At 40.6% G+C, this 25,963-nt stretch overlaps 1 protein-coding gene across 1 annotated transcript in view; it reads right to left on the bottom strand.

The window, feature by feature from the left end:
* The window catches only part of fgfrl1a (fibroblast growth factor receptor like 1a), a 99,906-nt gene that overhangs the window by 37,278 nt on the left and 36,665 nt on the right, over positions 1–25,963 (bottom strand). The gene's annotated exons all lie outside the window — the stretch shown is intronic.

Here is a 25,963-nt window from a genome sequence, read left to right as displayed (position 1 = left end):
TAAGGAGGCTCAGGATGTGTGTGTGTGTGTGTGCGCGCGTGTGTGTGCGTGCAAGTTTAGGTTAAGAACTAAAGAGAAGACCGAGAGAAGGACATTGTGGAGAATTATATGATCTCAGTACAGTCCTGACTAAAATGTGCTTTATAATAAGTTTTTAAAGAGCGGCTGTGGGTCAGGATGTAGAGCAGGAGCAGGAAGATCAGGGGTTCGATTCCCACCGCCTCCAGTCTGCATGTCGAAGTATCCTCAGGTAAGATATTGAAGGCCAAATTGCAACTGTGTGTGAATGGTTATGAATGTTTACTGTTACTGATTAGCAGGTGGCCTATTGTACAGTAGCCTTGATCACCAGTGAATGAATGTGTGTGTATATTGATTAGTGCTGCCCATTTAAAATCAGACGCTCGAATCATTAGTCAGAGACCCCTCAGCCGACTGAGATTGCTTCAAATTGAGCAGCTTTTTTGTTGTTGTTGTTGCTAGTCCGTGTGCTGTGCATTATACTTCTGGGAACAATTTGGTCTCTAAATTTTGCTGCAGAGTGAACGCTCTTGACTTTCATGCTATTCTTTGGTTCAAACAGCTGTGGCATGGAGGGGATGCTTGGCACAGAGGGAGAGACATGCTGCTCTTCTGCTTATAAGTGGTGAGATTACAGCTCACAGCAAGTTAACACGCTGCAATCTGTCCTTTGTAGGTTATCTAGTGTCAGCAAAAAATGTTGTTGCACATCTGCGACACATCGTAAGCAGCGTTAGTTTGTTTACTATATTACATAGATGCCACTGTCACACTGAACGTCCACTAAGCCCCGTTCAAGCTTTCAAAATTTTTAAAGGAACACAAAATGAATCGTCCAAAATTCATATTCAACAGCAAAATCTGATTCAACTGACATCAGTCTGAGTCGGTACAGCAATGGCATTGGTGAATGTGAGTTGTTTAAAGCTCTAACAGCTGAAGAAGGATTGCATAAGAAGCACCGAAGGTCTGAAGTCATGCTACAATTCCCTGCAGCTGAGCTGCAATGCAAATATGCTTTGGATTGCTGACAGGAGTGAATGGAAGTTCATAGATCCAAAACTAGTTCTTCCTCAACAATAGTCTAAATAATCCACCACTCTCTCTCAATATAAACAGTATGGCCAAATTTATAAAGGCAGACAAACTTCTATATGATTATACCTTTATAAATATATACAATCATACAGGCCCAACCCTAGTGAAACCAATGCAAAAAGGGTAGATAGCGTGCACATCCAATCCCAGTTGTGTTTCAAGCGAAGGACAACAGCAGCATTCAATAAAAAAGAAGGAGGCTGAAAGTTCTCAAGTGTTAAATAAAGCTGTTTGGACCAAAAGGACTTTACTGGAGTAAAAAATGTGACCAAGACCTCGATTGATGTCGCCATATTAAACAATATTCATAAAAAGGTTCATTCTTTTGTCTTGTCTGTAAAAGGGCGTCACACAGAGAAACATGCCTGGTCATCAATATGGAAGTCGGAGCTCTGAGCTTCTCCTCCGGCAGCATTATTACTGCTTTTATAACCTTGTGCCCAGCTGCTCCGGTTGTGTAAATTCTGCTTACTGCTGCAGCAAGAAACCAACCGTGTATATTCTTAAATCAGATTGGAGATGTTGAACATTTCAGGCTTATCTGACCCATAATCCCTTGCTCTCCACCTTCTCCGTCTGTGTTCTCTCGCTGCAGAGGTAAACACTGAGTGTGTAAGTTTCTACAGTGAAGTCAAACGGAGCTCAGTTTCACTTGCAGACTAAACAAAAACAGTTTTAGGGGGAAACCTTTTGTACGCCAGCATCAGGTTAGAGCGAGAACAAGAGAAATAAAGAGTGAAGGTGCATGAATATGCAGCTATGCGTGTGTGTGTACAATTGTGTGTGTGTCTAAGTCTAAGCAGAGCTCTGTATTTCCTGAAGCCGAACGCACCGCAGTTTGATCTTGTGCCATGAATGGGCTCAATGCACTAATTACAGCCACCTGTGTTTGTGTGTGTATGTGTGTGTGAGGTACGAGCAGCTACATGAGGGAGGAGGGTGACTGTATGGTCATGTTTCCACACACACACATACACACATTTAGAGGAAAAAATAATGTAGCGTCATACTTTGAGGAGGCAGAGGTGCTGTTTTCCACTCTAGGCTGACCTTCAGTGTGTGTGTGTGTGTGTGTGTGTGTGTGTGTTTTTGATTTGTCAGGCCTGTTATACTCACTTTGGCCTTGGCCATGTCTCACAACCATGCAGCGGCATGTCTGAGTGTGTCAGTCCAGCTGTCAGTCACTCAGTAAAGATGTTTTGAGTCTAAACATACATGAAAACTCAAATCTGTTGGGCAAAGTTCCCATTTTGAAGCAGAGAGAGACAGACATTGAGAGACAGATCGGGCCAATTGCTTCATTGATCCACTGACGTGCTCACCACAATTTCTCTCAAATTCTTAAAGTGGCTGCTTTTGATGCTACATTTTCCATGTGTGCAACAAGGCCTCATGACGCACATTTTTTAAAACTTTTTCAGCGTGTCACAAATTGCCTCAATTCAGAAAATTATATCAAATGGACAAAAATGACTTTCACCATAGACTGGCTGTGAGAAAGTGACATCAGGGTAAACAAACCATCTGACTTCTAATGTTGTTTTTGTTTACATCCTAATAAAAATGTCTTTGCCTCTAGCTCAGAATATTGGCGGTTCTATTCCCAGAGTACTTGGGCAAGATACTGAACCCCAAACTGCTCCCTATGGCTGTTCCACTCGTGTGTGAATGGGTGAATGTCCCGCTAAAGTGTTTTTGAGTGGTTGGAGGACTAGAAGGCGCTATAAATATCCAAGCTATTTACTTCCATAACATAATTTCTTTCTGTTTGTCCATACTTGAGCTTTTTTTGTCCACAGGAAAGACCTATCAGATACCCAAGGACGGATTAGTACCTCCAGGGGCCCCTGGGCATGTGAGATCAGGAGCTTCTCCTGCTGAGCTGCATGCAGCAGTCTGTTCACCAAACACTGAACAGGACTGATGAGAAAAAACACACATAGTGGACCCTGCAGAACTTTACTCTGGGATTGATGATGCTGTGCAAAATATTCATGCTAACAAAATATCTCTGGAATGATGCATGCCACAGATTTACTTTTTTTGCCTCAAAGCTAACATTAGCCACAAGAGCTCCAGTGTGATCGGACCCCTTTCAGAAGCTTTAAAATCCAGCCTTGAACTGAAGTGTCTTTTTGGAGACTTAAGATAAATCAATAGTGATAAATCAGACACTGAATGTCTTCTGTGATTACTTGTCCATTTGCCTGTGGTGAAAACAGTTTTTGTTGTTGCTGGCTGTCCACTAGCTGTCCATGATGCCTTTGCTGAGTCTGTCAAACCAATCAGAGACTGTGTTTCTAACTGTGGGTAGTTCTGATCTCAAACGCACTACGCAAAAGAATGATAAGCAACCGACTTGTTTTTGGCTTTATTTGTCCCTCCAAGTTAATGCAAGTATTTTTTCTTCCATCTTGGAGGGCCCTTTCATTCTCAAGGGCCTCTGTGCATGCAGATAAACATTAAATAACTTTCATTTTTAAAATACTGTATGTCATAAACCCCACATAGGTTGACTCACTACTATCTTACCTTCCTTGTAATCAGAATGGTCTAATCTTCAAATTACCATTTTCATTAACCTGTAAAACCTCAGTTTATGGGTTTTTCTTTATGCCAGTCACTAAGTCAGCTCCAGTGTGTTTCTCTGTGTCTTTTCTTGCGTTCTTGAACTTTACCTAACTGAAGATGGAGAGCAGGCGACTGCTAGTGTGTTTGATCAGGGAGCTACAACCTACACGTACATACTGCCCCTGTAGATAAAACAACTGATTTTATGGCAAAAGCAGTAAATATTAATGTGATCGCAGTTCAAAACATCTGGTATTCTTGTGTTTCACTCCTCAGCAATGTAACTGTTAAGTTTTTTTTTTTTTTTGGAAAGCACAACTGGCTTCAGATGAAGGTCAGGCAGTAGTCTAAGTGTTGAAAGTGAAAAAAAAGATGTCATTGAGAACAGCAAAGCCCTCAAAGTTCCCAGTTCCTCTCCACAAAATCCTCAATAAGCTAACGCTTCCAGGTAACTAATTTAAGCCAGGGAGCAGAGTTTTGGCTAAAACTGCCTGCAATAAAATCCCTTTCCAGGAAGTAAAATCTACCACCCCTACAGGCTGAAAATAGTTCCAGACCCCTCGGCACAGCAACTTTTATAGATCCACTGTACAGCTGTATTACATTGCACCGCTTTCTCCCCTCTCACACTGTCCTCTTCCATGTTAATTCACATTATATTCTGCAGTGCCTTGTTAGTGCTCTTGTCCACACTGACTTGAATTGAACAGCAGAATAAGATCACACATTTGTGGTTTGTAGGAGCAGTCAACTTAACATCTGTCATATCGATGGAGAAAATTGTCAGTCAGACTCCTCTGAGTGGCTCTGTTTTGACTCCAGCCAGTAAAGAGACCTCACTACTTTGTATTTATAATGACACTGAAAATGTCACTAAAAATCACTATTACCTCACTTAGATTATGGTGGCTGGACACTTAAGATTTGTTCATACTTCTACACAGACAGTAAGCAAGTACATGCTTCTATATATACTAAAACTGGTTGTCTGCATACGTGCTTCCATATGCACATTAGAAAACAAGATGGTAAACTCAAAACAGCAAGAAAAAGCATCTTTGTTTTTGTATTTGTTTATGTTTATACTCCATTGAAGATGAATTAGAATGATATTGATAGTGATAGATCTCTTTGCACAGGCTGTTCAAATCAAGCATCAATCTTACTTTTCTAGCACAAACAAAAGTCAGCATGCTTGTAGATTGTACAGTCCGCACTGACACACATTTTGAGACATGGGCACATTCATACAAAAATCATGTTTTGGTGGCTCTCTTGGCCATGCAAATTTGGGTAGCATGAATTGGGCTTAAAGGACAATATTCAGTGAAGTTAGGATTGGAAAATCGATCGAAAGCTGTGGACATAACACCCTTGTACTAGTGATACTTTCCTTCTAGCAGTCTATAATTAGTCTATGCATTTTTCTGTAACTATATTTAATTCATTTATTCAATATCTTTCGACCAACTCTTGTTTATGGCATCTTATCTTTTTCTAAATCTTAACTGCTATCATCGAAGTTGTGTTTTATATTCAATAATTTTGTCACAGTTCCAAAACTTCAAATATGAACTCCTGACTTCAACCTTTACTGGAAGTTTTTTTTTTTTTTTTATCTTATATAACTGTCCACCTACAGCACAGTGAGGGAGGACAGAGGAGACTTAATGAGACTTTGCAAGAAAGTGTGGAACAAGAAATGTACCGTATACCACCAGCTCTTCTTTTCTGCCTATGAAAATGTTTCAGGGTGGATTTTCCTTCAGGTATCCTCGAGTAAGAAACTAAATCTCTCTACTTTCCTACTGCTGACCCTGGCCCCTGACCTCCCTGCAAGAAGGCAACATAAAGTAAATTTTCCCACTAGGGATCAATAAAGTATCACATTATCTACTGATTATGACTCCAAGAATTTCACTGACTCTTTCTACAACCTCTGCCTTGCTGCAGCAGTGAGGGGAAGGAAAAGAGAGTTCAACTGTGTCGCTTCCAGCTGACAAAGCACAAATCCTGCCCCATCCAATCTCCATCTGATATTATCCAAATACACAATATGTGATTAACATGCCACATTTTTATGGGGCATTAACAAGACCAGATCCATTTTCCGGCAGGGTTCCTCCTACATTCAGCACTGGTGTATTTTCAGACGCTGTGGCCAGGCACGGGCCATTTACCCTTGGCGGTCAGGTTTAGGTTAACAACAAGGCCTGGGTTTGGTTAGGACACGAAAAATGTTGAGAAAACCAACAGTGAGAAAATAGATGGAGCACCCCGGCCTCCTCCAATGCCGAACATGGACTGTGTCAGGGCGTAAAATATCAACAGAGCGATGAAATAACACACAGGCACGAGGCAGAAGTGATTCCACACACTCGCTCATAAACGTCACACAGTGATGGGGTTTATGAGTTCTGAAAACATACAGTTAGGGATCAAGTTTTCGGTGTGTGTTAATATAAACGCATGTGTATCTGGATAGGTTCATTTAGTTTTTCTAAGCCACAGAAATAAAATCCTTGTCTTCCTCTTTTCTTTTGATTCCTCTTTCTCTTTTCCACATGCATGTGTGTGTGTGCCTGCATTAATCCTTGTTTGTACAGTGTGTGTGTGTGTGTGTGTGTGTGTGTGTGTGTGTGTGTGTGTGTGCTTGAATTGACGTAGCTGTTTTACATTATTGTTCACACTTCACTGACGGAGCAGCAGGGTCAAGCATTGAACACAGACTGAGATTTGCCTAAAATGGAGACGATATGGACGTCACACAGAAATCTGGCAAACATGCAGCTGCAGCCCAAAGCCTCGACCCTCCACCTCAACAGATGAAGGTGACGGAGGCGATTCCTGTCAAGGACAGAAATGATTCAGAGGAATTACTGAATTACTTCATGTCCGCTGCTCACAGGGGGGCTCTGAGATCACAGAAGTGGAAACAGAGTGTGTGTCAACATACAGTTTACGTAGGTAATGCAGATTACAAATAATGTCACAGACACATAGACAATGAGATGTAAGAGAATAATATACTACAATTAGTACTGGTATGATAAAGGTCTGTGAGCAGTATCTTGTTTTTGTCAGTACACTCTGTGCTGACAGAGTGCAGAAGTTCACTATCTTTTTCTGCGTGACTTCATTTCTCCATTAGACACCTGTGTACCAGGTGTGCATTCGACAATGTTCCCATAAACAATGTTCAAAGATGCTCTCACCATTGTATTTTGCATTTTAAGGCTGATCTAATCCTGTGGCTGCTGTCTTCAGTAAGTGGAGGGTTAAATCTCCACTTTAAGAATTAAGAAATCCTGACTCATTCCACCTTTGCACGAAATGCAAAAGCAAAATCGGACTGTGTTTATGTTCTCAGATACCCAGATATGAGTTGTAATTTGAGTGGGAATGGTAATTTCTAACTCAGAGTCTGCAAGGATATATTAAATTATTTAGAGAAAACACAAATTTAAGATCCACAGTATCGGTACATCGGCACCAGCTTTGCTTTTCTGTCTCTTTTATTTACGTTCACTGCAATAATCCTGCTGTTCTCTGCGACTAACCAAGAAAAGAAAAGTCATTGTCGTCATGTTATAACCTTGTTACATTTATTTTTTAATGGGAATTTTGAATTTTATTCTCTCAGGGGCAATTTTTCCTTTGGCATTTAAAATGGCATCCAAAATCGATATTTTTCAAGGTACTGTATCGAAACCATCACAAAGGAGCAGATGTGCTACTTTCTTTGTTTCAAAGGATCACAAGCTTATAAAGTTTGGGAACTGCTCCTCTGGAGTGTAAACCAAAATCTTAAACTGCCGCTGTGTGTATTATGACCTGACAGGATGCAGAAGGTGCACGGTCTGTTTAAGAGGCACCAGGTCAGATATATTTAGCAATTTGCTCCAACCACAAACCATCCAGGCTTATAAAAACTACTGTCATATCCCAAATATAGATGATGTCCCCGTCAGTGAAGTGAAGCCTCTTTTCTGTGTGAAGGTCCACCGCACAACAGGAGGCAGAAACATTACAGTAATTCTTCAGAGAATGATGGACGGTGAAATAACTTACTAATTGGTTTCTGGCCACAGTATATCATTGTTTAACTCCTCTGTTGTCTTAAAAAGCAAAAATGTGTGGTCAAAAAGCAAAACAATGACTGTTATATTAGACCCTGGGCTGCAGCTGAGTGATTTAATGAAGAAAGAAACCGTTTCATAAATATGTCTAATTGTACTTTAAGTGTGTGCACGTGTAAATCATGTACGTGTTCGTCTTTAATTTCTTTGTTATTGAATGAATATCTGTCGCCATGCTTGTGAACATGTGTGCGTGTGCAATGTGTATTTATTATCGAGTTGTTAAGTGTGTATTCCTGCATCTGCTTGCATTTATGTGTGTATCTTTCGCATCAAGTGCATTTGTATGTGTGCGTGTGTGTGTGTGTGTGTGCACTGTGACGTTGCCTGTGTGCGTACACTCGTCCAGCTGCTGCCTGTGTAACTCTAGTAAACATCAAGGCAGCGCTTTACTTTGCTGAATTAACGAATCTCTCACATCCATCGCCACGCGCCGCCTTTGAAACACACACCGCCAGCCTCGGCTCGGGACTTTGAACTCTCAATCACTCTCTCCCTTGCCCACCCTGCTCTTCCCTGTATCGAATTATACTCCAGTTAAATATCTACTCATTAGTACTTTAGTAGTTTTCTACCCATTTGACCTCTTTCTCATCTTACATCTCTGAATTCATTTTCACAGCTCGGGGTGGAGGTGCGATCACAGCTGTGGGGCCACAAGAGGTGGAGACGACTGAGAAGAACATTTCTACTTTTGGTTTCCTACAAACTGCACGTACTCTCCCTCTTGAGTCTCAGCCACTTCACTATTCCCATAAGACTCATCTACTCTTTATTACCAACTATTCAACCAGGACTCCTGATAATTGCTTTCTTATCTGATGAATCATCCGTCAAACCACCACTATTTATTACCTATAAAACAAAAAATAGGCACTTGATACAAAGCTTTTGACAGGTAATATTTTAAGTTCTGTAAAGCATGTTACTATACAAGCAGACAAAGTCAATCCAATTAAGCTGAGTTCACACTACGCAACTTTCACAGACGTCATATCGCTCTGCTGTTCACACCACATGACTAGAAGGCTTGTAATCGGGAGTTTTGAAATCATTGTAGTTTTCACATTACATGACTGACCAGCGACAGGAAGTCACACACTACAAGATCTTTCAACAGGAAGGATCCTTGATGAGTCTGTCATGTGATGCACAAGTTGAGCCACAACGTGGGGTCTAGGGGTGTAGAAAATATCAAAGTCAAAAATGTTGGGGAAAAAAAAAGTTATGGGTGAGTTATTAGTCTTACAGCTTAGAAGAAAAACTGTAGTCCACCTTCCACCTTCTCTCTTCCCCTTTCTCTGTCACTTTCTCTCTCTCACACAAACACATGCATGCGCACACAACACACGCACACGCACACGCACACACACACACACACACACACACACACACACACACACACACGCACACAAAGTCCCTGACAGGTCCAGATATTCAGCATGCTAGATATCTGGGAACATCTGCAATGCATATTCGAACAGTTCAAACAATTCAACGCCAATTTTCCTCTGACCTGAGGCTTTTGTTGGGGAGCTCCAAAAACTGTCAGCAGCAGAAAATCAAGGCTACAGTCATCTATAGTGTTAATTAAGCATTAGGCTAGATTTGCAGTTGTAAAGTTATAACAAAACAAAAAATAAAGTATTATTTTGACTCTAAAGAGAGTTAAGTGTTTTCTATTTTTTCATGTGCATGCTGGTAGTTAAGCAATGATGAAATGTAACTAAGTTTATTTACTTCAGTACTTAACTAATTTTAAGACACTTTATGCTACATTATACTTCACTACATTTCAGAGGCAAATATTGCACTTTTTGTATTTTTGTAATAATGTATTAATATATTGTACATCACATTTATTTGAAAACTTTAGTTCCTAATTACTCAGCAGATTCAGATTATCAATAAAAACAATATTGACTAATAAATTATGATTTATTATTATAAGTAAAGTTACCTGGCAATATAGACTAATTAAAAGAAGCTCCACTTTTATCAGCTGTAAGATTAAAATGATAACACATTAATGCATCGCCAAACATAATCTAATAATGTTATATTATGAATCTGAAATGGGCCATTCTGCATATTGAGTACTTCTACTTTTGTTTATTTCTACTTTTGGTACTTTACGTTTTTTTATTTTTTTAATAAATACTTTTGTACTTTTACCAAGGTTGAGATTTTGAATGCAGGATTTCCACTTGTGAGTAGTTTTACACTGTAGTATTACTTTTGATTTAGTAGAAGATGTGAATATTTCTTCCACCACTATAATTATGTGAATACAGTCTAGGTTGTTGAGCAAATTTATGCTGATATGTCGACTTTAACATTAGAGGAATCAGATTCATTGACTTTACTTTATATATTTTTCTAAATATGACTGTTTCTCTTGATGCTGTGAACTCTGCCCACCCAGTATTCCAAAGAAAATAAATAATATACACATTATAAATTATTAGTGGCTTGTATGTGACCCGTGTCTGCCTACTGCTGCTTTAAACTGTGATCCCTGCTGGAATGTCAGAGAGGCCTTAAAACAAGCCACACTTCAAAGCAACTTCTTTTCCTCTTAAGAGTGGATATGTCATGTGCACGTGCGCAAGTGTGTGCATGAGCTTGTTTGCCTTGCACATACTTGCATGTGTGACTGTTTCTGCACAGATCTGCTTGCGTGCTCACCAATGTGCCAACGACTGTTTGCACGCCCTTGTGTACGTGTTTCAGTGTATGTGTAGAGAAAATGCGGTCGTCTTGTTGAACTTCAAAGATGCTGGCAAACTCTGCTGTGTGAGGCTACATGCTGACAGGCCTGCTTTGATGAACAACTATTTACAACAATGTAAAACTAACCCGCTCATCATGATGCGCCGCTGGGCCACGTTTCAACATGACTCACCCCGATGCCAGCTTTGTTCATCTCTCATTTGCGCTACACAGAGCTGTTAGTGGATTAATAATAATGCTACTTTTTATCTGCACCCAGTGGGATGCTTGCTTGATGCTTACTCAACTCCAATAGAGAACATTTCAGTAGGGCAGATGTTTGCATAAGTTTGGTCTTGTAAAGGAGCGTGTGTACATGTCGGCTCCAAGTTTAGACTCTGAAACTCTAAAAACTAAATAACACAGTGCATCAGACCGTTGTCTGCATTATGTCCATGTTGTCTGAAGCAACACAAATTGCTGCCATCATGTGAAAATCTCTTCACCCCAAGGTCATCTAAAGGTCGAAGGGATTTCACACCCTGTAGGCTTAGAAATTCCAAATCCCAGTTGATTTACATACTTTAGGAAAGACACTTTTTAACAAACAACGCCATATTTCTTTTGTGACACAGTTACATTTCAGATTCTGCATGCTCAGAGTCTCAGACAGATAGACGCAGAGAACCAGAGGTAATAAAGCAGAAAGAGAGGGGTCTGCGTGGGCTGACAGCAGCTTAACTCTGTGGCCTGTTCTCATCATTTAACGACATGTTTGACAGCACTGACACATCTTCCGCTCTCCCTTCACTTCTTCTTACTTTTGTTGCCACTTGTTGTGAGAGCTTTGGTCCTCGGGCCAAGCGGAGTTACAGCTCAGTACCAAAAAGGACACACTCTGCTCGTCATGGCGGCTTAAATCCGACCAGTGTTGGCATGAAGTACTCCAAACCCTCATAAAAACCATGAACGCAATACAGAGAAATTGTCTCAGGATGTTATCCATGAATCAAACCGTGGACAATCTTGTAGTTGCTCAAAACCTCTGGAGTTTAAAAGGAATTTAAAAGGCGTCAAATGTAGTGTGCTTGACAGAGAAAGAGCCACAGATCAGCTTATGGAAATCTAGATCTTGGGCTACTGTAGAAACATGGCGGTGTAACTAGGCATGGAAGAGGACCTGCTCCCTATATAGATATAAACAGCTCTTTCAAGAGTAAACAAACAAACAAACAATAAAAACAACAATTCTTATTTGTATTTCATATCTTACTATACTACTATAAACACCCCTACATCCTACACACTGGACCTTTAAATCTAAAAATGCAATATTAACACATAGACACAAATGCAAAATAGAGTCAGAACAGAGGAATGTAAAGAAGAGATTATAGTCAGGACTGAGTGCGTGCGTGCGTGTGTGCATGTGTGTGTGTGTGTGTATCAGTTTTCAGCATGCTGTCACACTGATCAAACTTCAGGCTGATAGCAGAGGCGCCGCAGAACCATCGCTGTGTTTGCCTAAGAACCATGGGGAAAAACTGCACGCATGCAAAAACAAAGAGACACACACACACACAGTCCCGAGAACACAATGAAAACATATTGTCCATGCTTTTATGTGAAATATAATGCACTGGAATGCAGCAACATTATGCAGGTAAGCACATGCTGACACACACCTGATGGCTCCAAACAACACCAGTCTGTTTGAGCTTCTTGTTTTTTTCTGCAACATTGTCTGTTTCAAATTACATATAATTTCATTTGATATTTCAGTCAGCAGTCATTTTCTGTAATCAGTATTTTTTGGTCTGCCTTTTTCACCTCAGCTATGCTAAATGTTTAAAAATACAACCGATAAAAGCATTTTATCAAACTTCCTGGAGCTGAGATATGGCACGGTGGCCGCTTTAAAAAAACAGTTTAGTCTGCCCGCCCTCTGTAACCACATGACAGGAAAACATTGAAAGAGCAACATGGCTTTATCAAATCCAGATAAAACACTGGCTTTTGGATACATAGCTGAAACTGTGATAAACCTTTTGATAAGTGGAACAAGTTTTTCCATGCTTTCTCCGTCAAATGCAAACGTTTTTTTTCCTGTTGCATCCCGCCTGCTTGTTGTCAGCGAGGTGAGATTGGAAAAGCCAGATGCAACTGCTGGAATCTGAAGAGTGACAAAAGCAGAGTGAAGGGGGGGGGGGGGTCTGTGAGCATAATTCGCTCTTCACATCGTCATTAAGACATCAAAGCGGCTGCAGAAGATACAAGGCTTTTCAGCGCTGACACAAATGCATTCTCAGGGAGAAGAGTAACGAATGAGAGAGAAGAACGGGAAGGAGAAGAAAGGAGGGAGAGGGAGGAGGAGGGACGTTGCGTGTTGAAGAACCAGTCTTTGGCTTTGATGACGGCGCAAGAGCGAAGCAGCAAAAAGCAGACAAAAGTTTCTAAAACTTCAAAAGAAGCCTTTTTGTAGCGCAGGTTCGCTCGCGCTTTCTCCTTGATTCTCCCATTCTTCCCTCTCCCTCCTCTCTTCAAACATGTCTTTGCTAATTGCCAGACCCTGTCCTGCCCTTTGCAGGCTCTCCACTCCTCTCAGGTCTATTCAGCAGGGGGGTCGTTACAGCGGGAAAGCCTAATAACCCGCTCTGAGTGGGACAATGGAGCCTGCAGGGCCAGCGACAAAATCCCAGCCCTAATGAGAATAGACTCCTTCAGCGAACAAGCAGGTCTGTCAATAGACTAGCCTATTATTGAGTTACGGGCTGGGGGCACAGTGTGTGTGTGTGTGTGTGTGTGTGTGTTTAGCAGTTAAGTCATGGATGCGATGTTTTTCTACATGATAGCGACATAAAGAAATTAAAGTAGAACTAGTGAAGAAAATGGGAGAAAGTCCAAGACAGAAAAACAAAAAATGTGTGTTTATGTGCATGTGCGTGTGTGTGCGTTAGCGTGTGTTTTTCACATTTAAGTTGTGGATGCATCTGTTTTTGTATGTGACAGAGATATAAAGAAATAAAGGTAAACTTGTGTATGAAATGGGAGAAAATCAAACAAAAAAATAGGACTAGAGTGTGTGTTTATGCGCATGTGTCTGCATGTGTCTGCATGTGTGCCTGTGTGTGTGTGTGTGTGTGTGTGTGTGTGTGCGTGCTGCTACCTCCTGAGGGGAACAATAGTGAACAGGACAAATCCTCCAGACCGCATAATGGCCACTAAGCTGTCTATTCAGAAGTACACAGCTCCCCTGCTAAGTGCTCTGATCAGACACGAATATCCGCTCTCAGCCCTTCACACTCCATTCCCTCCCTGCGACTCTTTTCTGAATCATTCTTGTTCATTTTTCCTCTTCATCTATTTGTCTACATGGTATTATCGTCCAATTTTAGTTTATCACAGATGTTTCATTTCGGCTTCTGCAAGTAAGGAAGAAATTTTGGTACTTTTACTTTTGGTTACAAATCTGCAGTAAAATCCAAATTTAGGGGATCCTTTTCAAAGATTTTGTTTATGCTTATTAATTTATGTTTAAAAATATATTAATGACAATGGTGTGTATTAGAAATGTACTTATCTTTTAAATATAGCTTGTTAAGCGTCACATAACTATTACACTGTGCAAAATTCAGATGGAGGGTAGGAAGTGCTTAATCGATTTATGGGATAAATTGGAAATAGAGGAATATGACTGGATGAAAGGGCACGGTGAACCTGCAGGCAGCTGGCATCACCAGAGAGTTGAAACTCATGTTAGATGTGATCCATATAAAATTATCTCATCCTCCAGACCTCACAATGTCAATTACGTCTTTTTTTATTTTCTAGGTTAATTGTGCTGTAGTATGACTTTCTTTTATATTTCAATTCTGTACATGATGCACCGCTATCAGGTTAATGTTACTAGCTAAATTTGACTACTTTTTTCTATCTACTAGCTCAACTATTACTTGAGGTCTGGTGAAATGCTGTTAAAAATCTGTTTCGTGACTGATCGTCACAGCACATTGTAAGTATAACAATGCTTTAATGGTGCACTTTGTTGACTCCGCTCTTTCAGATTGAAGATGGAGGTTTTTGATCCACATCTGTCATTGTTTCTTAGTGAGATTTTTCTCCACATCTCTGCTTTACAACCTACTATTTTTTGGACCTGAAGTGGCTCTTCCCCCCCCAAATTTGATCGACTGAAACAGCCGTAAACAGCACAGATCACATGCACTTGTGCAGTGTTGGTACTCTTTTCCTCCAGTTGCCTGCCCTCCATCTGGACACCGCACTGATGTATGACATCATATGTGAAGAAGCTACTGATATCTGCAAAAAAAACTTTCTTCTCTTCCTTTCTCTCTTTTCCTCTTGGTAAAAACTTCACCAAACCCCCCTCCATCTGTCGTGCTCCCTACATCTCCCTCTTCTTTCTTAATCCCTCTTCTCCTCTTGTTTTCACCCCTCTCCACCTCTTCCTCCTCCCAGTCTTTTCTGCAGTGTGTGTGTGTGTGTGTGTGTGTTTGCACTGATGAGGTTTTGAGAGGTTAACCCCTCTGCCGTGAGAATGCAGAGTCGCTGTAATTGCGTGTGAGGGATGGGGAGTTATGCAGTGAAGGATGCAGAAGCATCTTGTTTCCTTTCAGTTGTGGGAGGGGTGGGTTTTTGGTTTGTCTGTGGGTGGTTGTTAAGTGAGGAGGGATGCAGGACTCATCTCCAGTCAGCACCACTCTGAGAGCAGTGAGCGTCTCCTTGAGAGGATCTGTCGATGCCTTTCACATGTCTGAACTCTCCCTGCGTGATCACTACCTGAGGTTTAAACACTTAATTGCTTTTTCACTAATTTACATACTGAAGTTAATTTGTTGTAAATAATTAGGCAGAATTTTGATTCAAATCAGGAACTACATAGGTAACCAGAGACTTAATACAAGGTTTCAGCAGGCCCTCATTTATCAATCTAACCTGAAAACCAGTGCAGATCCGAGCAGATATATCATCTTACAATAAGGTTCAGGTGTGATTCATGAAACATTCTTAGCTTGCAGATCACAGCTTATGAATGACTGGCTGTTGATTAATGTGGCCGCTGAAAACAATTGTCATTTACATAACCCGCCACAGTATTTTCTAGGTTCTGGAGCCCTGCAACCAAGAGTTTACGACATGTAGAGGTGTAATACAGCCAAGAGAAGAACACTTCTCTCAGCTGAAAATGGAAACACAGACGTCCAAGGTCCAGTTGAAACCAACTGGTTCTGTTAAGCAGCCTGAAAAGTGTCAGCAAAGAAGGTCAGAAAACAAAACAACCTGGACAGAAAAAAATGCTGCTGTCCACAGTGTTGCAGTGGACAATTACCTCCAGCTGAGATTAGAAAATTCAATTTCTATATCTGTGACATGAACCGACCTATGACCTATACAAATAACATTAGCCCATATATTATTTAACACTGATATTTTATTATTATTCATAAAAAAGTTTATAGAGGAATTCATCCCGATCGTATCTGTGCGCATCAGGGCTGCTATCATGACAGGTTGGGGAGGAGACACAGACGCAGCACCTGTGTCTGAGTCGGACAGCTTTAAAAGTCACCTATGCAACTAGTATTTAAATAATTACACTGTTGCAGAGTTAATTTCTTTTTAATGATAAATGATGTAAACACAATTTTGGCCTGACCTGCAGTCAGTCCCACAGAGCAGAAAGACGCAGACGGTTACAGAACATAATATATTCTCACATTTACTTTACATTTTAAGTAAATAATATGTGGCAGCAAATACTTGCCAGTAAGAATATGATCTACTATCAATTACCCAACACGGTCAGATCTGCTCTGTCAGTCTGCACTCAAGCTTGCGTACAGGAGCTGAGACATGATATGATATGCTCGTAGCCTCTGTTAACGTCCATATTGTTAAATGTCGAGCTTTGCACGGAAATGACCGCACAAAAAGTTTTCTGTTGTTCATTAGTTTTATAAATGAGAGTCACACTTTCCCTCATTATTACCTATATTTCTCTCCACAGTTCCCTCCTCCCTCCCTCAAATCTTTTGTTGCTGTTGGACTCACACTGAGGAGTTTGGTCTTAATTACATTAAACAAACTGGGGAACTGCGATATTTAAAAGCAGCCCACATCCTCAAATATTCAGTTACACATAGTTTAACTTATACTTGGGGACCGAGAGTACTTCATCATGTGAGTAATAGTGCACCAAATGACCCGTGTTAAATTCTGCTACATTTTTTACTTATCATACTTATATTTTGTACTCAGAGGATGCCCACTATGCCAAAACACACAAAGGGAAGTAAAGTTACACCTCATATTAGCTATGGGAGAGTTGCTGTGGAAACCCAGAGTGAAAACACGTTTGCTTCAGATTTTGAGAACAGCTGGCAGAAGAAGTTAAAGGCAAATTCCACCCTAAAACAGGATTTATAAAGGAGAGACAGTTGCCCTTTTTACACAGAGATCGCATTAAAGTGCTGCTACTGCGTCCTGTCTTTGCAGCGCCTATGCTTTTTTTACACAGAACCAAGCAACTGCAGCAGCATGCCCCTCCAGTGTGTCCTCTGCTCAGAGGGCAAATAGCTCCTAAATGTCATTGTCAAACAAATTGGGGGACATTTGCTGTTGCTGTTCTTCTTCTTTGAGTAAGCTGCTAACTGTTTTTTAAATCTCTCGCAGTTGTTGCAAGCAACAACATGCCGTCAAAACGTCCCAATGGTCGTGCCCATGAAACCATCTGATGGCTGTCCCTTTTATACAGACACCGTTTCAGTGCTGTTACTACCTCCCTTAATGACTTAAAGGTGAGACAACTCTGTCCCCTCATCCTGCAGACGTACCTTTCATAAAAAACAGCGAGGGGGAAAAATGGCACGATATTCCTGTCTAGAACAAGTAGTGTAAAAGGGGCTAGTATAAGGGGGCAGGTAGAAGGACAAAGGAAATATGTGGAGGTCAAAAGCAAATATTGGGTGAAGACTTAATGTTACAATCAAGAACCAAAGCATTTAACTTGATGATGTTTCCTTTTTCATTTTTGTTGATTAATTCAAAATCGACAAAGATAAAAAACACACAGGTGGAAAAAAGTGGAATCAGACGTTTGCGCTCACAGGAAATCAACATCTATGTACACGAGCGCTGTTTCAATATTGGTGGAATACATAAGAAACGGGTTTTGGGGGTCCCTTTCCAGAAAATTTTGAGCCTCAAACACTTATTTTTCTGTATGTTGGTGCCTTTTCTGCATCAATGGATAGTGTACGTCTTTAATTTTGTCAAAATAAAAGTCCTCTGTTTCTTAATCTACACCCATATCTATATCACCGAAGCTGTTATATTTGAGAGAAGAAATGTAACTCAGGAAGCTGAAGTACAGTGATTTTAAGCTTCGGGGAAAGACAATAGCTTTTAAACTCACCAAAACTATAGAAAACCTGCCATTAATTCTGTTTTAGGGTGGATTTCTGCCTCAGAATGACTCACTGCTCGGGTCCTCGAGAAACAGGCTCGCTGACTGACAGATGGCATCTCATACGGAGAATTGAAGTTAAAGCTAGCAGAGGGTATTTAAGACCCATTAGGGGTCTAGGGGAGCTTGACTTGGCATACTATCAGTAGATGCAAGCCATACTCACTTACACACACACACACACACACACACACACACACACGCACACAGATGTAAATGGAGCATGAAGGCAAACAGAGGGGGGAAGAATGAGGAGCTGAAAGACGCTTGAGAGAAAGACACCATCTTCTATTGGCTGGGGGAGCTGGAGGAATACGGACACGGCGGGTTTGTTAGAGGAGAGGAAGAGTTGAAGTAGGCTTTGGATCGACCTGCCTGAGGAGATAAGACTCACAGAATCAGTGACTTCTTTTAAAACACTTCTTAAAATCCATTTTTATAGATTCCCTCTTATGTGATGTCATCTTATTATTTTTTATTTGTTTTAGATGTTTTATTTATGTTTTAATTCTTTTCTTTCATTTTATTTGTGGGTTTATTACTTTTATTGAATTAGCTGTTTTTGGTCTTTTTATTTATATTATTTTAGATTGACCTCGTTTAAGTTTTATCCTAACTCTACTCTAGTTTCATCTCGCTTGTGTTCAGTAGGAATGTCTGGCTTTCTGTCATTTAATTGCCTTCTTTGTATCCCATTTCTGCTTTGCTTTGTTTATCAAAGCACTTTGTAAACTGTTTTTAAAGGTACTATATAAATTACGTTTTTATTATTATTATTAGGTAAGATTATGAACAAAGAGACACAAATCTGAGGGAGAAGGTCACAAGGTGTGATAAATGAGATGCAGTTTTGGTGAAGAGGCAGCAAAATGAAAAATATCCCTCAATATTTCAATGTTTCTCATGTTTCGGATGATAAATGCTAAGTGTTATGGTGTTTTTACAGTGCACCTCTCAATCATTCAGTGCAGAGACACTGTTAAGTGTTTCCTTTCTTTTCTCTTTTTCAGAAGTTTCTATAGTTACAGTGGATACACATCTCTTCATCTCCAGTGTTTTGGTCTTAAGCTCATCTCAACCTGTCAGGACATGAGATTTCCAAAACTTTTTTTGTTCTTTACACTCATTGACGTTTTCAAACTGAAGCCAGGAAAAAACAGAAGCTTTATTCTCGTCTCTCCTTGTGTCTCTGTCCTGTCCATCGTCTTTCCGTCTCTTTGCTGGAAGTGAAACGAGGCAGAACGAGAGGATGTGGGACAGACAGCCGTGAAATGGAGGCCAGGGCCTCTGAGGAGTGTGTGATTGTGTTCACATCTGTCTGTGATGTGTGTGAGCGCATGGAAAAATAACCTAATGTTTTCCTCTCCTGTGTTGTTGGCATGTTTATGCACAAAGATACAGGACGTATATCTTTGTGCATCTGAGTGTGTTTGTCTCAAGTGGGCTCAACAACGAGGCGGAAAACAGCTTTTGAAACTTGACTCCATTCTTTCTCCCCATCTATAACCCTACAATCCCCCCATGCCCTTTCATACAAGCACAAGCAATCTCACACACACACACACACACACACACACACACACACACACACACACACCTGCATGTTTATATCTCTGGGTGCCACCCTGATTTCCGGAGGAGCAGCTTTGTCTACCTCACTGAAAGAGCAGCATTTTGCTACAACAGGACCAACATGAACTGAACAGATCGGATGCGCAGCAGCTTGAAATGTTGATAAAACAAAAAAGTTCAGGCATTTGCACCCTCTCTGTTTTAACTTTCTGCAATTGTTAACAATCGATCATCAAGTTTTGAACTTGGTGGGACAGTGGTCCCTTAGTGCTGCTGGACAAAGATGCATATCAGGTAACTGCAATGTCATGAGTTTGTCTCTTTCTGGGGACACTTGTTGCTACAGGACGCCCTTCTTTCCCTTTCCTGTCTGTTTATACATGTGGTTCACAAACTGGGGGTGTAATGGTGCTGGAAGAATTCTTAATTTTCCTTTGTTTAATTGATCATTTATAACAATGTCTACAACAATGTCGACAACATAAAAAACACATAAGAAACAAATACTTTAACTACATTATACCATAACTACGTTTTTTCATCGCCAGTAATATCTTCTCAGAGTAGACGGGATTCTCAGCTGATCTCTGCAGAGATGCTGCATTTAAACTGCTGTCACATCATCTTCGCTGACACTCTCTAAATTGATGATACCAAAAAAGTACCAAGGTACAGCAAATTTTGCAAATGGAAAACCAAAAAATGAAAACAGAGTTAAGTAAATCTGGTTATTCCATGCAGTGAAAATGCACAAATTTGCATAAACTCACATCTGCCCTGCTCAGCCAGTCGACTGTGGCTGCAGCTTGATTGGTTGTCATGATGTGAGCACTATTTGAATTTCTGGTCACATATAGTGGAGCTGCACTATTAGAAAACCTACAGCGGTCAGAAATAGAAACTGCTGGAATGGTAGAAGACTTTGGGAACCACATACTGTCAGTTAAAGGCAAAACTCCCTAAAACGTTTCTGAATTTACTGTCTTATCAGTATTCTGAATACTTTTTGATGCCTTCTGACAAGTACAAATCATTTATTTAGGAATTCCTTTATGGTAAAATAAAACATTTTGTATCTTTTAACCAGGCAGCAAGAAAAAAACAAAAGGAGAGACACTGGAGGGAAACTTCTACTGGGATCGGATTCAAGGCCAGTAAAGGCTACAATATAGTTCAAAAGGAGGGGGGCAAAACCACTCGATGATTTCTTTTTCATGTTCTGTAAATCATGATTGAGACCCCCCAAAAAAATCCCCTGTGAGGCCTCAAAACCTCAAAACCCTCAACTGAACACCAACTGAGCGGTTCCTGCAAACCAGTACGCTGCAGCTCCAGGTTCACTGTGCATTTTTCTGCCATTAGTGAGAAAGTGCTGCGTGTGTAACCTGAGCAGAAGAATCTGGCGGTAAAAACACTAAATCCAAAACACACATGCACACACATGCACGCACACATTCAGAAAAATACAGCAAGACAGCTGCTGTGGTATGTTTGCAAGTAGGTGTGTGTGTGTGAAAGAGATTGGGTTATTTGAGATTGTTTTTAGGCACTGTGCAATTACACACACACACTCATACATTTATCTGTGTGTGTGTATGACTCATACCAATTAGGCTGCAAACCTTGGCCACCTCTACATCCTCTCCAGACGAGGCTCCAGATATCTAAATTAAAAACTACGTAATGTGAGAACACAAAAACAGAGGAGGTATCAGGACGGAGGAACTGAGGGATAGAGAGATGATGTTGGTCTGCAACCTGATCTCATGTGTTAGTTTTTGGCCGGAAGACAGCTGCAGTCTCACACAGGCAGCGTGGTTAGATGGAGAGAGAGTAAACCTGAATGGAGCTGTGCGATTTGTTTTCAATGAACTGGATGTAAAAGCAACAATCTGAAACAATTTAGTCTGCGTGCAACATCATATTTAACTGTCATGACATGCAGGACTGAGCCGTGTGACGTCAGCATGTCAGATCTTATTAAGTGATAATTGATTTTAGCGGAGTTTAGCAGTTAGTGGACTAATCCTGGCATAACGCTGCAGCGCTTCATCTGAGAAAATGCAGAAGAAAATAATTTTTCCATGTTCTGTTTTGTGTATATTTTGTCACGTTTCATCTTGTGCTTCCATTTTTCTCATTTCAACATCCATTATGCAACTGCCGCTTGACAAACATAAATCACGCTAAAGTTAATTTATTCAAACATACAGTGTGTCTACGTTTGATATCTTTCTCTGCCTCTCTTTCCTCTTTGTTCTCCAATTACGACCAGATGTCAGCTGCGATGGCTGAGCTCTTAAATCACCGCAAATCATCACAGCAGTCACTTATGAATGGACCTGCACACACATACCCGCACACCCACACACACACACACACACACACACACACACACACACACACACACACACACCCTCAGAGAAAAGTGTGTTGATGAACATCTTCATTTAAACGTATAGTTTTGTTTTCCTGTTGATGTTCACTAAAAACACAGACCCAAGACTCCAAACCGCTTCCTTCTTTTTTATGCACAGCTTCCCAACTCTGCTCCAGACACGCTCCCATTGTCATCACATCTGGTTTGAACTATAAATTTTCTATCAGTCACTCTTCTGGTAGGAGGGAAACAATTTCAGAGTTTCATACAAGCAACTATGAAAGACAGACAGCAGAGACAAAGAGGAGAGATCAAGAGAAAGAGAGTGGGAGGAAGATGTGAGAGCTCTCCTGGCGCCCTGTTTTTGAAGGACGTTGAGGTTTGTTGAACAGAAAAGTATCTCGGTTTCACTTTACTGGTGGTCCCATAAATCTGCACACACCAACGCATACATACACAAGCCCTCGGATAAACAAGCACGTACACACACACACACACACACACACACACACACACACACACACATACTATTTACTCACGCAAACATTTGCCAACCTACACACAATAAAAGAACAAACACTTCAAGGAATCTTCTAATTTCCTCCGCCAACAAAAGCCTGCCTTCACAAAAACGCCTCTCCATCACTCCTGACCGCCGGGCAGCGCTACAGTGGATGTTTTACGGCAATGCTATTACGTCCGGGAAAAATGGGAAACTGTGAAAATATTGATACAAATTAAAGCGTGGTCGGAGAAAAATGAGCCGGGCCGACTGTGGAAGGAGGAATGAGGGCTGAGATTGAGTGTTAATAGGAAAAAGGTGTTAAAGATACGTTGGGTTAGAAATTGAGAGGGAAAGACAATAAGACGCAGGTGTGGGCTCATTACTGTGAAGCGGAGCGGTCATAGAATAATTACTGCAGGACCACACAGGAGAGGAGATGAAGGCAGGAGGAGGAGAGGAGGCAGAGCAGAAACACTGAGCAGAGTTGCAGCAAACACAACTACTAGCTGATGAACGAAGGACATCTCTTGTAAAACACAGACAACTGCACGTACACCCCTCATGCTCTGAAAATCATTGCCTATGCAGATTGTTCCAGCTATGAAAACACTGCTCTCCATGCTAAGTGCCTCTCTGAGGAGATGCTGTGGCATGAATCCTGGCTTGAATTACACAAAGGGGTCGTCTTTGAAGGTTAACCTGGTGGAGCATAAATTATCTCTGAGTACCATTCATGTAATCTGCAAACACGTAGTGATTTAGCCTCTTGTTCTTGTACAACATGTGATATTTGAATGCAATGTTCCAGGTAAGTTATTAATAATTAACAGAAATGTTGCGTGCAATAGTCCACCTTCCACCATCTCTGTCACTAACAGAATATTCTGAATATATTTTACTTTGTAAAACCTTGGGGAGCTTTTTTAATTTATTCATTTTTTATTTTAGTTTTCACTTGACTTTATAAAAAGATGCTGGAAACTTGCTGTACACGATGTTGACAGTTTTAGTTTTGATTAAACATTTGCTAAAGGAATTTAAACAAAGTTTTGTGTTGGAGTTTGTTATATTCCAAATTCTAGATATTGACAAAAAGATTTTCATTTTTATTGTAAATACATATCGGTTCCAAATATCTGTTATTGGTCTCATTAACTACTAATAATCTGTATTAGACCTGAAAAACCAATATCGGTCGAACCCCAGTCACTATCTTTTAAGAACACATACATGCCACGGCACTCAGTTCTTATTTCAGATCTCAGTTTTGACAATTTTGCTCCTATAATACAAATGGTGGTTTTGTGCTCTTGTCGTGTTCAGGTGGTTGATATTTTGTGCTTTGGGCAGGTCAGAACGGCTCTCACAACAGATCTGGTGGATGCAGGTACTTAAAAACCCTGACCTGCACATTACTACTGGGAGATAATGCCAGTAAAATCAATTAAAATACAGATTTTGCTTGTCCCGTGCAGATGCAGACATGGGGGGGTTATTTCTGAATGAATCAAATCAGGTCCCGTGGTAATACTAGTCTCATGCAAATAGGGTTTTAGTGTACAATGACACCAAATTAAATGACAAAGTCGTGCTCCACTCAAGAGGGTTCTCCCTATTCATTGTTTCAGAAGGATACACTATGTGTGTGCATGCATGCATGTATGTGAATGAAAGGGACGGTGAATGAGTGTGAGCGAACGAGGGAGACAGAGAGAGTAAGAGGCAGCAGCTGTCTGCCTGGATGACCTCAGCGGCAGCTGCCGCCCCCCCCACCCTGCTGCCCTGTGTATGCCAGCTCGCCTTTGAAGTTCAGCTCAAGACTGATACAGCTTTGGATCACATACCGATAACGATTACTGGAGAATTAAAAGCACGTTATTTACTACTGATGTGCCAATTTGTATCAACTAGGGTAAAAAATGTAATTGTGCAACTGCACACTGCACACAAAATGTGCTTTCTAGTATGTTCAGTAATGTAGTTTAGATGACAATTCATATTGCTGCATCTGTAAAAAAAAAAAAACAATCTAGATTTTTTTTAAGTGTGTTACTGTATTTTGAATTGTCACACAGTTTTATAAACAAAAAGAAAGTATGTCATCCCATTTTCTGCCGGCAGTGCTTCTTCTAAGATTCCCACTTTGGTCCAAAAATCTTGCAAATAATCATCAAAATAGTAAAGTATCGGCTGGAAATATCTGTATTGAAGCATTTTACTCCAGGCCGTCTTTGAAGTGCCGACGGTGGGCAGAGAGAGAGGCTTCAGTCAGGCTGTCTGGAACGCTGGAACCTGACACACACACACACACACACACACACACACACACACACACACACACAGATGGAATGACACACACGCACTGCAGCACACACACACACACACACACACACACACACACACACTGAGACTTGCATGTATAAATGCGCACTGACACACTGTCTTCACTCCAGATATTTTGTTTACATGAACAGGAGTTTTGGGAAGTAGCTATTTGAGTCCCAGTTTAGAAAGACCCACACCTGTAGTTGGAAGGAAGGTTGTCAGAGTCCACAGGGTCACAGACTACAGTTACCACGGGACAACTCAAACTTTGCACAACTGAGACAAACACATAAATATATACACATCCACAAATGCTGACAACCAGCTCAGCTTTCTGGATGCAAAGTTGGAGAAACAATGTGTCTTTCATATAAACATCAAAAGTGAGACAGACACACACACACACACACACACACACACACACACACACACACACACACACACACACACAGACTTTACAATTCATACTACACCGACGCAAGTCCTACACACTAACAAAAGCATCCTCTTTAACAGATGCCTCATTCATAATAATATGGGAACACACAAGCGCAACAGTTGTGGTACACACACATGCGGCATACAAGCTCAGACAAAAGCAGCGTTCATTGTCTGGGGAACTACACAGTCCAGTTTACTGTATAATGTCCCCACAGATCTAACCTGGATAATTATATCCTAGAAACACAGCAGAGAAAAAAAGAGAGACAAAAACGATGGAAAATCACATGTAATGAAGAAAGAAAGTACGGCAGAACAAATGCAGACTTAAATTAATGGGAAGAAACAAGAGGATTAGAGAAATAAAAGAGCACAATCTTGTGCTTTGCTCATGGATGGCTGTTTTTTGTCTGTCATCATACAAACACACACTTAAAAAACAAACAAACAAATAAAAACACCCCGACACTAACACAGCAAAGGACTCAGTTTTCCTGAACAATCACAAGTCTTCATCCAAATCGTTTAGTGTGTAACTGAGACATTGTTCGATTTATGCCAAGTTTGTTTGAAAAATGTTATATAGCACATGACAGAAAGATAACAAATCTTCAGAAGACTTTTTCAATAGTTCGTATGTTACGCATAAAGTGTGTTTAAATACTGCCACTTGATTTAATCCAAAGATTGGTACTGGCGTCTCATGTCACAGT

Source organism: Plectropomus leopardus, chromosome 9 (genome assembly GCF_008729295.1).
Source record: "Plectropomus leopardus isolate mb chromosome 9, YSFRI_Pleo_2.0, whole genome shotgun sequence".
Lineage (NCBI taxonomy): Eukaryota > Metazoa > Chordata > Actinopteri > Perciformes > Serranidae > Plectropomus > Plectropomus leopardus.
This window is presented reverse-complemented; position numbering and strand designations above follow the sequence as displayed.